Raw genomic sequence first — 14,582 nt, forward strand, 5'->3', positions numbered from 1 at the left:
TATCTTCAAATTCTTATTGCCATTCAATTCTCCTAGCCCCTCTGTAAGCTTCTAGCAGATTACCAAAGTTAGATAGCACTAAAAGCTATGAATTCCCATCCTAGAAAATGGAGTTTAATCCTTATTTTTGCTAGGATTCTGAGATGACTTATACAGTATAGGATTCTGAATGAGTTATATAATACACTGAACTTCCCCAAATGGGCAGAACAAGTCTGATCCTTCAAACAGCAGTTCACGGGGTTTCTCTAAAATCCTTTTAAACTCTGGATTAGAGAAGTCCCAAATACTTTATGAAGTACCACTGAAACAACCAATTCTGACTTTGTGGTAGAACATTCTTCATTATCAGCAAGAGAAAGGCCTGACAGTGTCAAATTTGATTAATTTTTTTTTTCAGGAAAAACTTTAAAAGGTTGCTACTACCACAAAATGACATTAATCACTTAACGAGAAGTTACTTGAGAACAAATCTTCCAATTACTCAAAAGCTGGGCACAGAAACTTTTCATATTATTAACAAAATAGTAAAATACTTGGTCACCAAAATCCCACGCTATAACTTCGCAATTAAAATCAAAACCCGTATAGAGTAGTTAACACGATATTTAGACAATGCAATTTAAAATATCATATAAATGTTTTCTCTCTCTACTTCAGAAAAATACAAAACCCATAATCCATGGCCATCTGTGCTTGCCAGTTAGAAGCCAACTATAAAAATACAAAAGTATGCAAGAGGAACAGTTGCCAGTATCTCCACACAGTGCTTGTCAATCAAATTATTGGCAACCTGCAAGTTTATATTCGTAACACAGACACTTTCTTCCACTTATTCTTATGTATTTAAAAGTTAAGGTTGACATTTTACATTTTTACAAAGGTTGATCTTTTACCGTTAACGAACTATAAACCCAGGAAATATAAAGCTTCAAGAAGGAAAGTAATGATTCTCATGTTTCTAACAATAGGATTCTAAATACAAATTACTTGCACGAGATTTGATTTTGAGTATTACCAGACTGACTAATATTCTGTTTTAGATGCATTTATGTATGAAATAACCTTAAGTAGAACACTGCTATGTTTATGTTTTCAACTGGGGAAAGATAACCAGAATAAATTCACGTTCACCAGTTTTATGGCATCCCTTACATTAATTTAAGCAGGTTCAAAAAAAAATCCTTGAAATTGATTTTCCCCACAGAGCCCAAATCAAAAAGCTGTTTTTTCCCACCCTCGGTAGATGAAAACAATACCCAAAAATACAGACTTATTTTGGACAGTGTGAAAAGATTTGACCGCATTAGCCCATCATCACCTGGGATAACAGCTATCATGCTATCAGATAATGTAATTCTGTACCTCCAGTTATTCTTATCTTGTTTCAAGTAAATCGCGAGAATATTACCTACCCAGGCTGACCACATTAGAAAAGCACAGCCCAGTTTAATTTAAAGAACTCATGAAAAATGAAAATATTCCAAAATTGGCACTGCAAGTAGAAATTAATTTTATCCTGATGCAGAGTGTGCAAGCATTATGGGACAATCTTTTTATTTTTTCCCCATAAGATTGGCTTTAATCAGCACCCAGACTGTACTGAGATACTGTCATTTGTAAAATTACCTCCTCACTCACTGTAAATTGGAAGGTGTGTAGAAAACAAGACAGGCTGCTGCAGGAATACAAATGATGATCTTATGTTGAAGAAAGCAGAACACTGCATACAAAAACTCTGTGCATTTGCTATCTCTATGAATCTCCCTGATGGTCATCAAAGAGATCATCCAAACCAAAATTTTTATGACGTTCCTCAGCTATGTGTTCTTCAGTTTATAGCTGTATATCCTGGAAGAGGCAGAGGACACCCAAACAACAGTGCTGATCACTACTGTGAAATGCAGGATCCCTTCCTGCCTTCAAGTTAGATCACGCAACATCACCTATTTTTTTTAATCATTGAAGGATCCTGCAGACTACTGTCACATCCCAGTAGTGAAACAGAAACTTGAATTTCCTCCTTTCTGCCACTGGGAAAGTGCATAAACTTTCCTCTAGCATGTTCTTTCATGCTGCTATGGTTTCATGAGTTTTCTGTCAGCTCATTTCTCCAGACTGTTAAGGTGTCCTGGTTTCAGATGGGAAAGGGTTAATTTTCTTTCTAGTGATTGCTGTGAAAGGAATGTCAATAATACCTATTGTTTTTAGTTGTTGCTAAGTGGTATTTACACTATTCAAAGACTTTTTTCAGCTTCCCATAGAAGAATAGACAGAATGATAGAATGGCCAATAAAACATTCCATACCATAGACCTTATGCTCAGTATATAAATGGGGGTTAGAAAGGGAGTGAGAATCCACCATCACTGCTTGGGAAGGTGCCAATTCACTGGGTGGTGAGAGTGACCCGTGTCATTATTGTTATTATTATTTTTCCTTTCCTGTTATTGTTTCTATTAAACTGTCTTTATCTCAACCCACAATTGTTTTTTCCTCCCTTTCCCCTGCCTTCCCACCGCCCCGCTTCTTGGGGGGCGTGTGTGGTGAGCAAACAGCTGCATAGTTCTAGTTGATGTCTGGGGTTAAACCATGACACAAGGTCTCTCTGAAGAGAAGCCCTATGCTTCAATTCATTAACCGCTCTCCCTAACTTGGTATCATCCATTAACTTGCTGAAGGCACGCTCCCTCTTATTCTCCAGGTCATTAATAAAAATGTCAAACAGTACCTGCCACAGTTTCAACATCTGAAGAACACTACTGGCCACCAGCTGGACTTCATATCAGCATTCTGAGCACAGCAATCCAGATAATTTCCTACCCACTTTGCAGTCCACCTATCACTAACTTGGTTACAAAGAGCCTCTAATAGATCACATCAAATGCCTTCCTAAACTCAAGGTAAACGACATCCACCATTCTCTCCCCATCTACTGAGCCACTCAGCTCATCAGAGAAGGCAATTAATTTGCCCTTGATAAATTCCAATCGTGCTCTGAACGTGGCTTCCAGGAGGATCTGCTCCGTGATCCTCCCAGAGACGACAGTGAGGCTGACCTTCCTATAGATCCCCAGATCCTCCTTCTCGCCCTTCTTGAAGATGGGTCTGATGTTTGCTTTTTTCCCTGCTCATTTAGAATCTCCTAATCACAATGCCTTTTCAAAGATGAACAAGGCAATAGCCTTGTAATGACAGCAGCCATCTCCTGCAGGATGCTTGGATACATCACACTTATTCCCATAAATTTGTGTACGTCAAATTTGTTTAAGTGGTCCCCAGCTTGACCTTCTGTACTGTGGATAGTGCTTCACTCCCTCCAATTCTACCATTAGACTCCAGGACCTAGGAAGCCCAAGGACAGTCCTTATCATTAAAGAGGCTAGGAGAGCCTTGAGTATTGCTTCCATGTCCTTTTGTACTAGAACATTTGTCAAGATCATTTTGAATCCTAAGCCTCTTCACTGTGTTTGCCATCCACTTCAGTTTAGTGCTGTCTACATATAACTATATACTCTTTCCACGGCTAATAATAAAAATACTCAGTGACAGAGGGCCCTGAAAGAACACCTACTTTGAGTAAGCCATGAAAACAAAAATAATGCTAAAAACAACTTTTCATTCAGTTGTAACCACAAAATGATGATTGTACCTATACTGTCTTTAGTTTGCTTAGAGACCATTTCAAACAGTCAAAAATCTTAACACCACATTGACTTTCACCAAGAAGTTCTGTCGCAATCAGCCCTAGTTACCTAAAGACACACTCCAATTAACAGTTGTGCAGATCCCCAAGGCCCTTAACGTTGACAATTTATTTAGACAAACTTGTTTCCTTTAAAGAGCAATCTTTTGTCAGTCTTTTAAAACTCCCTAATGAGTATAAGCAAAGGCTTACTGATGACTGCAGCCTTGGTTATGGTCTATTTATCAAGCATCAGTGTAGCTTCCAGGGGGGCAGGGTTGGGGGTAATCAGCTGTTTCTCAAAAATCATGAATACTGATTAAAATCCTGTAAGAAAAAGATCCTGACACGTGTAATGAAAACTGTAGTCAAGCAATTGTTGCTTCCTGTGGGATCCTAATCAATACTCCATTCCAGCTCACATAGTTTGTTCTTCTGCAACACACTGCAAATCCTCAACTGCAAATTCTAATTAATTAACTTAAAAGCCTACCATTTCTACGGTACAGGAATTTGATGATGGCAGCAATATTGAGACACCTAGTGAAATGCATGGAGAGAATCTATCTGAAAAGGATTTGTCTAGACTATGTAGCTAATGCGAGAAAACATAAATCACAGAAGCATTTGCCATTTCTGGTTTGTGTTGATGCTGCAAGAAAGGGGCTGCAACCCACTGCGGAATTTTCCTGGTCAGCAGGACTCCTACACTTCACGACAGTGTATATTTTTCCTTCCTCCTGCACTGTAACATTTAGTCTGTTTACTATATGAGGAAGAAGAGTTTATTAGAAGTTGGCTGAAAAAGCTGAAGAGAATATTTTGTGGATGTCAGAAAAAGCATCAACTTTTCAACATTTCCTTTGAGTCACTATGTACTGCTTATATTACCCTGATTCATGTAAATTTAACTTATTCCTCCTAAGAACAAAGAAGAAAGAATTTATAATACTAAAAATTTTACTCTGCTGTAAACCATTTTAGTTTTATTTATGTAGAATACATCTCAGGTTTTTTCCTCCTCCGCTTCACACTGTGTCCTCTTTAATAAAAATGTATCTATGTCAGAGATATTTAAAGACCAAAAATTGAGGAAAAAAAACCCAAAACATTTTAGAAGGTAAAGAAAATACACAAAGGAATTGAATAAAGCACAGCAAAATCTGAACAGTTTTGCTCATATTTAATTTCTTATTAACTAAGAAGTCCAAAAGAAAAAGGCACCTTTAGAATGAACAGACTTTGACTAAATAAGACTTTATTAATAACCAACACAAGATTATCAGGTTTTTCAAACTGATGAGTGCCATGGAATTGATACAGAATTTGAGAGGCTACACCTTTGGCAACAAGACAATCAGCTTTTCAGATACAGATCAACAGTTTAAATTCTGCTCAAGCTAAGCAGGGACTAATAGCTACTCCTTGTTAATAAAGACAAGTGATATGATGACTTCCACCCAGTTTTCAAAGACAATCCTTTGACAAACGTTGATGTTGAGATTTTCAAAGTAGTCTGGAGAATTGAGGTACATTTTTAGGAGATTATTCATAGGCATTCTGGCCACCTCTGTGCTCCAACTCTGTGTAGGAATTGAATAAAACTTTAAATTTTCATGTAAAAAAAATGGTTTGTTTGGGATTTTTTAAATAAATAGTAAAAATACTTTAAAACAAGTCAAACTCAGTTGTGCTTCACCATTTTCCCACCTTGTTTATATTATTTTTAAATGTATTCATACCATGTGGCATGTCTGGCACTGAACGGACAGAGTGAGAATAAAGCCCCCAAACTCAGCAGGTTTGAGAGACAGCTCTGTGAGGAGCCGAGCAGACATAAGGAAAGAACCAACTGCATGAATTTCATGCTCAGTGTGCAAGACTTGACAAGCTTCTATTATTTTGACAGGCTTCTATTATTTTTTACATGCTGCTGAATCATGAGACAAAAGCAAGCTCACAAAGACACTGATATCGCTCACAAAATTCCAGACTTATCTGTGGATTTCACTCTAAAAAAAAAAATAAAATAGGCAAAATCAAATTTCTGGAATATATTCCAAACAATGAAGAAAATCTAGGAAAAACACCACCCTTTGAGGAGTCTGGCATCAGGTTTTCCATTATCTCTTTAAAGACAGCAAACCATGCCAGCTAGCACAACATACTACTAAACATACCAAGTCAGGGTTTTCTTATCATTGTTATGGAGCATTAGCTGTAATAGTAAGGTATTTCTTCTCTATACCTTTTAACTGAAAATATATATTCTCAATGTTTGGTACTAATGTTAAATCAGCTACCTCACACAATATAAATGGATTTAGGAACATTTAAATATTTTCCCCTTGTTCTGTGGTTGGACACAGGAGGTTTCTTCACAGAGAAGTAAGAGTTTAAGGACAAGTAAGAACTTCAGAAAACAAACCCAGGATTAGGGGATAACCACTTCTGCTAAATCACAGCCTATCAGTGAAGTCACATTTGAATAAGCTCTTATGCAACTTACTCCGTTTATTCTCTGTAACACCTATTTTATCAATATTTGCACAGAAACATACTCAGTTCCAGAATCCTGTCTACTCCGCCTCCTCAACTCCACTAATTTTCTTGGCTCTACAGCTCAGGATCGTAGTTTTAGAGATACGCTGTAATTGTGCCATGGCAGTACAGTTTTCATCAAATCTAAGCTTTCCCCTGGAAATACCACCAAAATGGTACACATTCTTTTTGAAATTATTATCTCCAATTGTGAAGAGTCTTAAATTTCTTAATGTTTTGAGATTTAGTAGCATGGTCCAAGAGACTACCTCTTCTCCGTTTTGTGATGATGCTACAACTTAGGGTTGTTACAACTGTGATTTGTTCACTCCCTTACTTTCCTAAGCTTAGCGTTTGGTTTGCAGAGTCTCACGTTCTTTTGCCCAGCTGACAACTACTGAATTTGTTCTATCTGGAAGCTTGTTGGGGTTCCTTTTCAGAAGAGCAGGGAAGCAGGAAGTCTGACGCCATGCTTCCCAGAAACTAAGAATTCTAAGAAATCTTAACATTTTTATTCCTTATTCTATCTTTTCTCCACTGGTTGTAGGAAAGATATATTATAATATAAAAAGTTGGTTTCTCAACAAGTCATGTGGCAATGCAGATTAAGGTTTCTTTCAAGAAACGGGAACACCAGAACCATCAACACAATATGTCATGCCAGCACCTTGCAGTCAACATACAAGCGTTTCATCATCGTAAATTTCAAGATCTATTTACCTTTCAGCATAGCAGTCAAAAAGACTGCAATTATTAGATGCATTTCACTGAACTTCAGTACATGTATCAATGTGTCTTTGCAAATTCAAAGTGTCACGTCAGCTAGTACCAGTAATGAAATGATTTTGAAACAAATGCATAGCAATACACTGAAATCTCTAGCTACAGGGCAGATATTTAAGGCAGAGCTTTCAGTCCCTCAATTAGGATTCCCAACCATTGTGTTATTAGTATATAATCTTTTATTGCAATATAAAGTAGGAAAACAAAGTTGGGCCTACTTCAGCAGCTTTTTCTTTTGTCCTCATTTTCATTAGATTTTTCACTATTCCAAACAGTAAGATGCTACAGTAACCATATATTATTGTGCAGCTAACATCTCTGTACATCTATATTTAAAAGCACCTACTTGTTTGGTTATTTCCTGTGGGGGAAAAAATACAGGATCTTCTGTTAACAGCTACATATGCCAGAAGGTCCAATTTACTTTCCCTGGAGTATCAGATACACTTTACTGAAAGTACTTTACAAAGAATTTGTGGTGGTGACCATGCTTATTTCCAAATCAGTATAAACAAACAAACTTGTCTAGATACTGTTATAACTGAGGGAAACAAAAGTTGCAGTCAGCTCTGTTTTGCAACGCCCATGTGAAGAAAATAAGCAGTTGGGAAGCAGACTGTAGAAATGAGGGAGAGACTAGTGCTAAAATGAAGAAAGTCTTGAATGTAGGCAAAGAGCAATTTTGTGCTTTCTTTTCTGCACTTCCTTCTCTTTACACACTGAGCAGCAAGAAAACATTTTATATTGAGGTTTTACAATGCGATTTCTTGCTTTCATAGTGCTACTAACAATATTGTGATGTCTTATTTCTGTTTTTGTGAAATTCACTGGGCATCTTGGATTAAAGACCAATTTTCTCTGAACTGCCTACAGTACAAAGGTTATTTTGAAGTGATATTTATCTGTATCCTCAGAAAAAAGCAAGCGTTAGTTTAAGCTCATTCTACCTTGCATCACTACTGTAAGGTAGACAGCTACTTTAGACCTTTGAATAAAAGGGTATATTGACAGTGATATTTAAAACAAATAACCAAGCCCTGTATTGAAAGCAAGACTAGATCTCTGGAATGAAGCAAATGGAGATCAAAACCAGGAAACAGAAGAAAAATGGAGAACACACCCAGAAATAGGAAGAGTTATAGTAGTGCCAATTTAAAGGAGAGTTAAAATCCCAGATTTCAAATCAAGTACTTTTTTTTTTTTAATTTTTTTTTTACAAGGACCCAATAAAGTCCAGAAGAAACTTTAACACAATGGGGAAAAAAATAAACTTTTTTTTTTAAAGGAAAAAAGAACACTGAGAAAAATGTAAAGAGCGGGTGGTTGTATTATGCTCAAGAGAACAATTAAGTTCTACTAAAAAAATCAACATTTAAGCTAGTCATCCCAATTTTTCTGCTATTAGAAATAGAATGTGTCTTGCAAATGGTTTCACAGATTACCTTTCTGTTTGATCTCTCATCCAAGCTTATGTATCACCCCAGTAGCAATAAACTATATAGATAAAATATATTTACAACTCAACTGTATATAAATCTTATTTCTTCAATAAAATGCAGAGAACTGTTTTGAACAAAAATAAAAGTATGCACAGTGAGGTGAACAGCTCGCTTTTTGTTTCTCTCCCGTTTCTACTCAATTTCTGCCTCATCTGCTTTTACTCAGAGAGTTTTAAAACCACTAACTTTCTCTCCAGGGTAACATTCAGTCCTTTTATCTGTGATTTTCTCTGCAAGACAAAACTCAGTTCTTAAGCTTACTCATGTTCATAATCATGCAATTCCCCATACTTCCTACTATTTGCATTTACAATTGACAGAGATGCAAAGGAGAGGGAGTGGACAGAACCCTCTAAAAGAAAAAGAGGAGCCAAAAAACCCAAAAATTTCAGAAGGGTCTGGGAGAAGAAACAGCTTAACAACAGAAAGGAAGGTGGCCTAGGAATTAGGTGCAGGTTTATGAGGATCTTCACATGCAAGAAAAAGGGCCCACTCATGGAAATTGTGTTAAAGCCCATTTCTTCATTATAGTATTTTTTCATAGTTCCACTGCACACTCCTGCTTCATCATAAACAAAGATATTGGGCAGTTTCCATTCACATCTGTTGAGCCAAAGTTCATCTATGCCAGAAGGTCAAGGGAGGTGATTCTGCCCCTCTACTCCACTCTGGCAAGAGCCCACCTGGAGTACTGCATCCAGCTCTGGAGCCCTCAGCACAAGACAGACATGGACCTGTTGGAGCAGGTCCAGAGGAAGGCCACAAAAATGATCAGAGGGCTGGAACACCTCTCCTACAAGGACAGGCTGAGAGAGTTGGGGTTGTTCAGCCTGGAGAAGAGAAGGCTCCAGGGGAGACCTCATTGTGGCCTTTCAGTACTTAAAGGGGGCTTATAAGAAAGACAGGGACTAACTTTTTAGCAGGGCCTGTTGCAATAGGTCAAGGGGGAATGGTTTTAAACTAAAAGAGGGTAGGTTTAGACTAGATAAAAGGAGGAAATTTTTTTTACAATGAAGGTGGTGAAACACTGGCACAGGTTGCCCAGAGAGGTGGTAGATGCCCCATCCCTGGGAACATTCCAGGTCCGGTTGGACGGGGCCCTGATCAGCCTGATCTGGTTGAAGATGTCCCTGCCCATGGCAGAGAGGTTGGACTAGATGACTGTTAAACGTCGCTTCCAACCCAAATGATTCTACGATTCTATGATTCTTTCCAGAGACTCCCGAGAGTTAGCCTAGACTGCCTTCCAGTCGCTTCCTCTCTTGCCCATTAATGCGCACACAGCATCTTCAGATATAGACATGGCCCAGAATCATTCTCGTTCTGTAAACTTTTAGCCCACAGATTTGTTCTTCTCCATGCTTTATTAAGAGTGACAGCAATGACTAGGGCTTTATGATGAAATTAGTACTTTGTGATAGGGCCAAATATGACTCCTTATTTTAAGAGAAAAGCAGAGTAAGAAAATGCAGATTAAAAGGAAATTCTTGCTTCCACTATTCTCTTTAATTATTTTTGTTCAAGTTGTTTGAGGCAGACAGAAGATAAACAAAATGAACAGTCTACACCTGAAAGTAAAAGGTGTGTTAGTAGGGCAGCTCTTTAATGAAATGTAAGGTTTAAACTTATTTAATTTGTCTTCTGTGATGAAAAACTCTTAATAACCACTGAGATACTGCTTTTTTCCTCTTTGGGTAAAGTAAAGGAAATTTAAAAGGATTGTGTTTTACAAACACAATCTATATGTTGAATTCTTCTGGGGGTTTTAAATTAGAGCTTTAATCACTGTGGCACATAATTATTCCATGCTTCGCTTGATTCTTATTTAAACAAAAACAAAACAACCGATCAACAGCTTTACTTGAGAAATCCAAAACTTCCGAGTCCAAAGAGGCCAGAGTTGAGGAAGTAAAATCTTTTTCTCTCCTCAAAAGAGTAAGACATAAGGATGCAAACAGCATTCTCAGACTATTAGACAATGCTACTTTAATAATATGTATCATTTTCAGCCACCTAAAATATTCAAATGCATCACCAGAAGACAAAATATGCAATTATTTCTTTTTACTATTCAATTTGTGAAGATAACTTGTCAAATTAGTTACACAACCTGTAATACTTGTCCACCGAGTGCCATGAGGGCTTCCCAAACAAATTTTACTGTTCTGTCTGCTCAGCAACTCTCTGGTACAGATCAAAAGCAGTCACACTGTGACTTGAGCATTCTGTGCTCAAGTGTTTAACTAAACCAGTTGCCTAATTTCGTAAGATTCTTCAACTATTACATGATTTCTTCAAACACCTCAACAAGAACATATTACAAATATACACAGGACCTTTGAAAATCAGGACATTAAATTATGCATTTCTAATCTTAAACCTGAAATCCTGAGAAAATTTACAAAGTAGATTATTGTCTTTACCTCACCCACCCCTCACACACACACAAAATACAGTTAGGGAGCATGCCCTTTCCTGAACAAAAATTTAAACAGGAGCAACACATATATTTAAATACTTTGTAAATAGTTTCAGTACTGTAAAATGGACCATTCTATAAAACTTGCTATTGATATTTTCATATCTCTTGATTTTACCAGTTATAATAGCTGTGCATTTCATATATCTGTGTGTGTAAAAATTAAATCAAAATGTTTTTTGAAATTTCAAAAGCTTTACCAAAATACTCTCAGCCATTTTCTCACAAGGGAATCTGAATGCCCAATCCTTTTATTCTGAAGCTAGCAAACTACTCTGTATAGTTTTGAAAGTTGATCAAAATAGCACAACATCCTGATCAAGAAAAGCTATCTACTAAGCTGTTAAATAAATACATAAAACTAGTATAAATAGTATCCACTGTAATGTTAGATGAGATTTCCAAGCAAACTGATGCATAGAGACACGCACATGTAGTATGTGTGTGTATATAAATATCACACCAAGACCTTCAATCACCATCCTCTGTAGTCTTTTGTAACACCAGGTATATCTATACTATTTCAGGCCATCAACAATATTCTAGAATCTCTTCAGTGAGGCACATAACATATCTGATTGATTTCTAAGTTCACTGTGTTTTTGGGGCACTGATCAACTTAACAACACATGCATCTGTATTTCTGTTGCTGGCACACATCTTCTCCTTTCCACTTTCCAGCACAGTCAACCCCATTGCCCTTAACTGGCCTTTTTGACATTTTTCTTGCTCCACCGTAATCAGGTCAGGATCTAAGACCAAGAAATTGCTTGGCTGGGGAGAAGGGAGTTCTATAAAGGCAGAGAGACATCATTTTAATGGGTAAGGGAGACAAACATTTATACAGACTGGTTAATATCCAGCACATTTACCTTGTGGCAAAAGAAAATGAATGACTATAGGTCCAGAAAAAGGAGCATGTAATTTACTAGGTTTAACTTTGTTCCTCCCTTGCCTTTGTAGGTTTTTAACAGACATAACAGCAACAAATGGCACAACTGCTTCATAATAAAGACTTGGTGTAGTCTCCAAAAGACAGCAGGTACACATGAATGTTGGTGAGCTTCTATCAGGAGGTTTTTTTTTCCATTTTTCAAATTATGCACTGGCAAAGGCTGTATGTTCACACTGAGACCCATTCTTTCAGGTTTGAGTACAGCTGGCACCTTTCAATCAATGTAGGATTCACAATGCAGCTTCTCATTTCCAGTAATAATAAAGGAGGACTCAAAAGAAACTTCTGTTGCAGAAAATCCATTTGTAATACACTTCTCTGTAAAAGATCTATGTGGGGAGACAGTGCCTTAAGAAGACATCAAGAATAAAGAAAAACAAAGTTCCATTGCAGATAAATTCACGCAAAGCCAAACTCCCCAGCTTGCCCACTTGACATTATGATCAGAAGATAACCAAATGATTGCTTTACAGAAAGTTCATATTGCTTAAAATGCACATACTGAGATTTGGCAGTAGTTAGCTATGTACTTTTCGAGAGAAAAAAAAACCACAAACACAACAACAAAACAAACAAGAACCTAAGTCCCAATTTCAAATATCTCCACTGTTCCCAATGTACCAGCCACCTCCATGACACCTACTAGACTCTTTTACTGGCCTCCCAATTGCCAACATTCATCCTGCAGTTTATGTAACATCTTATTTATATTTAAAACTTATCATTTCAGGCAGATTCATCAAGGTATCTAAAGTACAGCAATACCTGTGCTTTTTGCACAGTAACACCACATACTTTAATACACTTTTCCAGTTATTTTATTTAAACAACATTCAGTGGTTAGGCTCAAAAGGTTTTTGGATGTTTGGTGCTGTGGTTTGCAGAAAATACACATTGGAGCCAAGCAATTTTATGGGACGTACTGATCATGCTGCTGTGTATGTGTTTGTACTCTTGAAAAAGAGAAAAACAGCTACAGGAGCAACCCCTGCTTCCATTCTCTACTAACACAATTTCTTTTCTGCCTTTATCAGTGACACTTGTCACTGGAAGACTGTGACCTAGTCCCCACAGTACCCCACACTTAATTACATCATTCACATGTACAAAAAGGGGTAAACGGTACACAGAACACCAATGAAAAATCTGAAAATCTAACTGCTTTTATAGTCCCTTCCTGCGTAAATCACATGTAGCTTTAAAGAGTTACAATGACTCAAACCACAAGGGATGTTTAAAAGCATAGAATATGAAAGTCTTCCGGCAAATACTTACTTATGAGAACATCATTAGGTTTTAGTGAGAAAAGACTAGAAGAAGGGTGAGAGTTACGACAGTGTTCCTAAGACACAAAATTAGCAAAGTGTGTACATGTCTTTCTCAAAGTATGAAGGAAGCCGCTGAATTCTTGCTGGAGTCCTGGCTTTCGTTTCACTTTTCAGTAATTGTCATTAATTTTCTGTGTTAATTGCAGGCCAACGTGGACAGAAAAATATAAATTCTCTTGTTAATTTTTTCGTAATGGTGTATAATACTGGCAAATTTACTTCACCCATTTTCTTTGCAAACCACTTTCTAATTTTCTGCAAAAGAGTTAGCCAACCTGAGTGTAACAGAATGTACTGCCATCAATACCTGATCGGTCCCAGTGCCTTATTGCATGTTATGATGACACTCTGTAAACACCATTCTTGCTCTAAACATTTAAGAGCAGGTTTTCCTATATAAACATACAGCTCCATCTAGTAGAGTTTCCCAACATACCTTTTGAACGCTTTTCAAAAGAAACAAACACACACTAAGTTACAAAGTTTTTGTCTAATACAGCAAAATACCTATTCAATAGCTCACAGCTGAGCTACATTCTCTTTTCCATGGAACACATAAACAAGAAACTGATGATGTTTTGCAGTTTCATCTTTAGTTTGTCTTCTTGTTGCCTATACTATCAGCTCCAGCCAAGTTACATGTGTATCATTAGCATGAATGACTGAAACTTCTAAACTCTTACATTTAGCAACGACTGCTAGAAGGAACCAGATGTCAAAACACTAATTTTATCTTATTTTCCTACGAATGCCGTTAATTATCTTATCTTATTGACCACACCAAAGCTTTCTTTGAAGTAAATCAGAGGTCCTCCTAGAGCGTGGTAACGCCGGTCTGTTGCCCAGAAGGTGAAGTGCTTTGCAGCCGGGGTGTACTGAGCCATGCTTAAAGAGTAAAATGATAAGCTCCCCGATTAACAACACTTCGATAAGCCCCCTGGGCACCGTCTGCGCCGCCTGACGACCCCTGAGGCGGCAGGGCTGAAGGTGGGCGTGCGGGCACTGAGGGCTGCGGGCACCGAGGGCTGCCACCACCGGCGAGGTCCTACAGGCGACTCCCGCACCGTTTTCAGACAACGGGTGAACGCACCTCCCCGCATCACTGCGGGCATCTTTAATCCTCTGCCGCCGCCTCCTCCTCGGGCGCTCTCACGGTATTAGCACCACACTGAGGAACAGCTGTCGGGTTTACAAACTTCCTTAAAGGTTTACAGGGAGTTTCCCTGGCTTAAGAGGCAAAGGGAATTCGTGCCCCGGGTGCGAAGCGCTAAGGAGGTTAGCTCTCCTCCCCCTACTCGGCTCTTCCTCCAGCC

The sequence above is a fragment of the Charadrius vociferus genome, unplaced genomic scaffold (genome assembly GCF_000708025.1).
Source record: "Charadrius vociferus isolate BGI_N301 unplaced genomic scaffold, ASM70802v2 scaffold855, whole genome shotgun sequence".
NCBI classification, from domain to species: Eukaryota; Metazoa; Chordata; class Aves; order Charadriiformes; family Charadriidae; genus Charadrius; species Charadrius vociferus.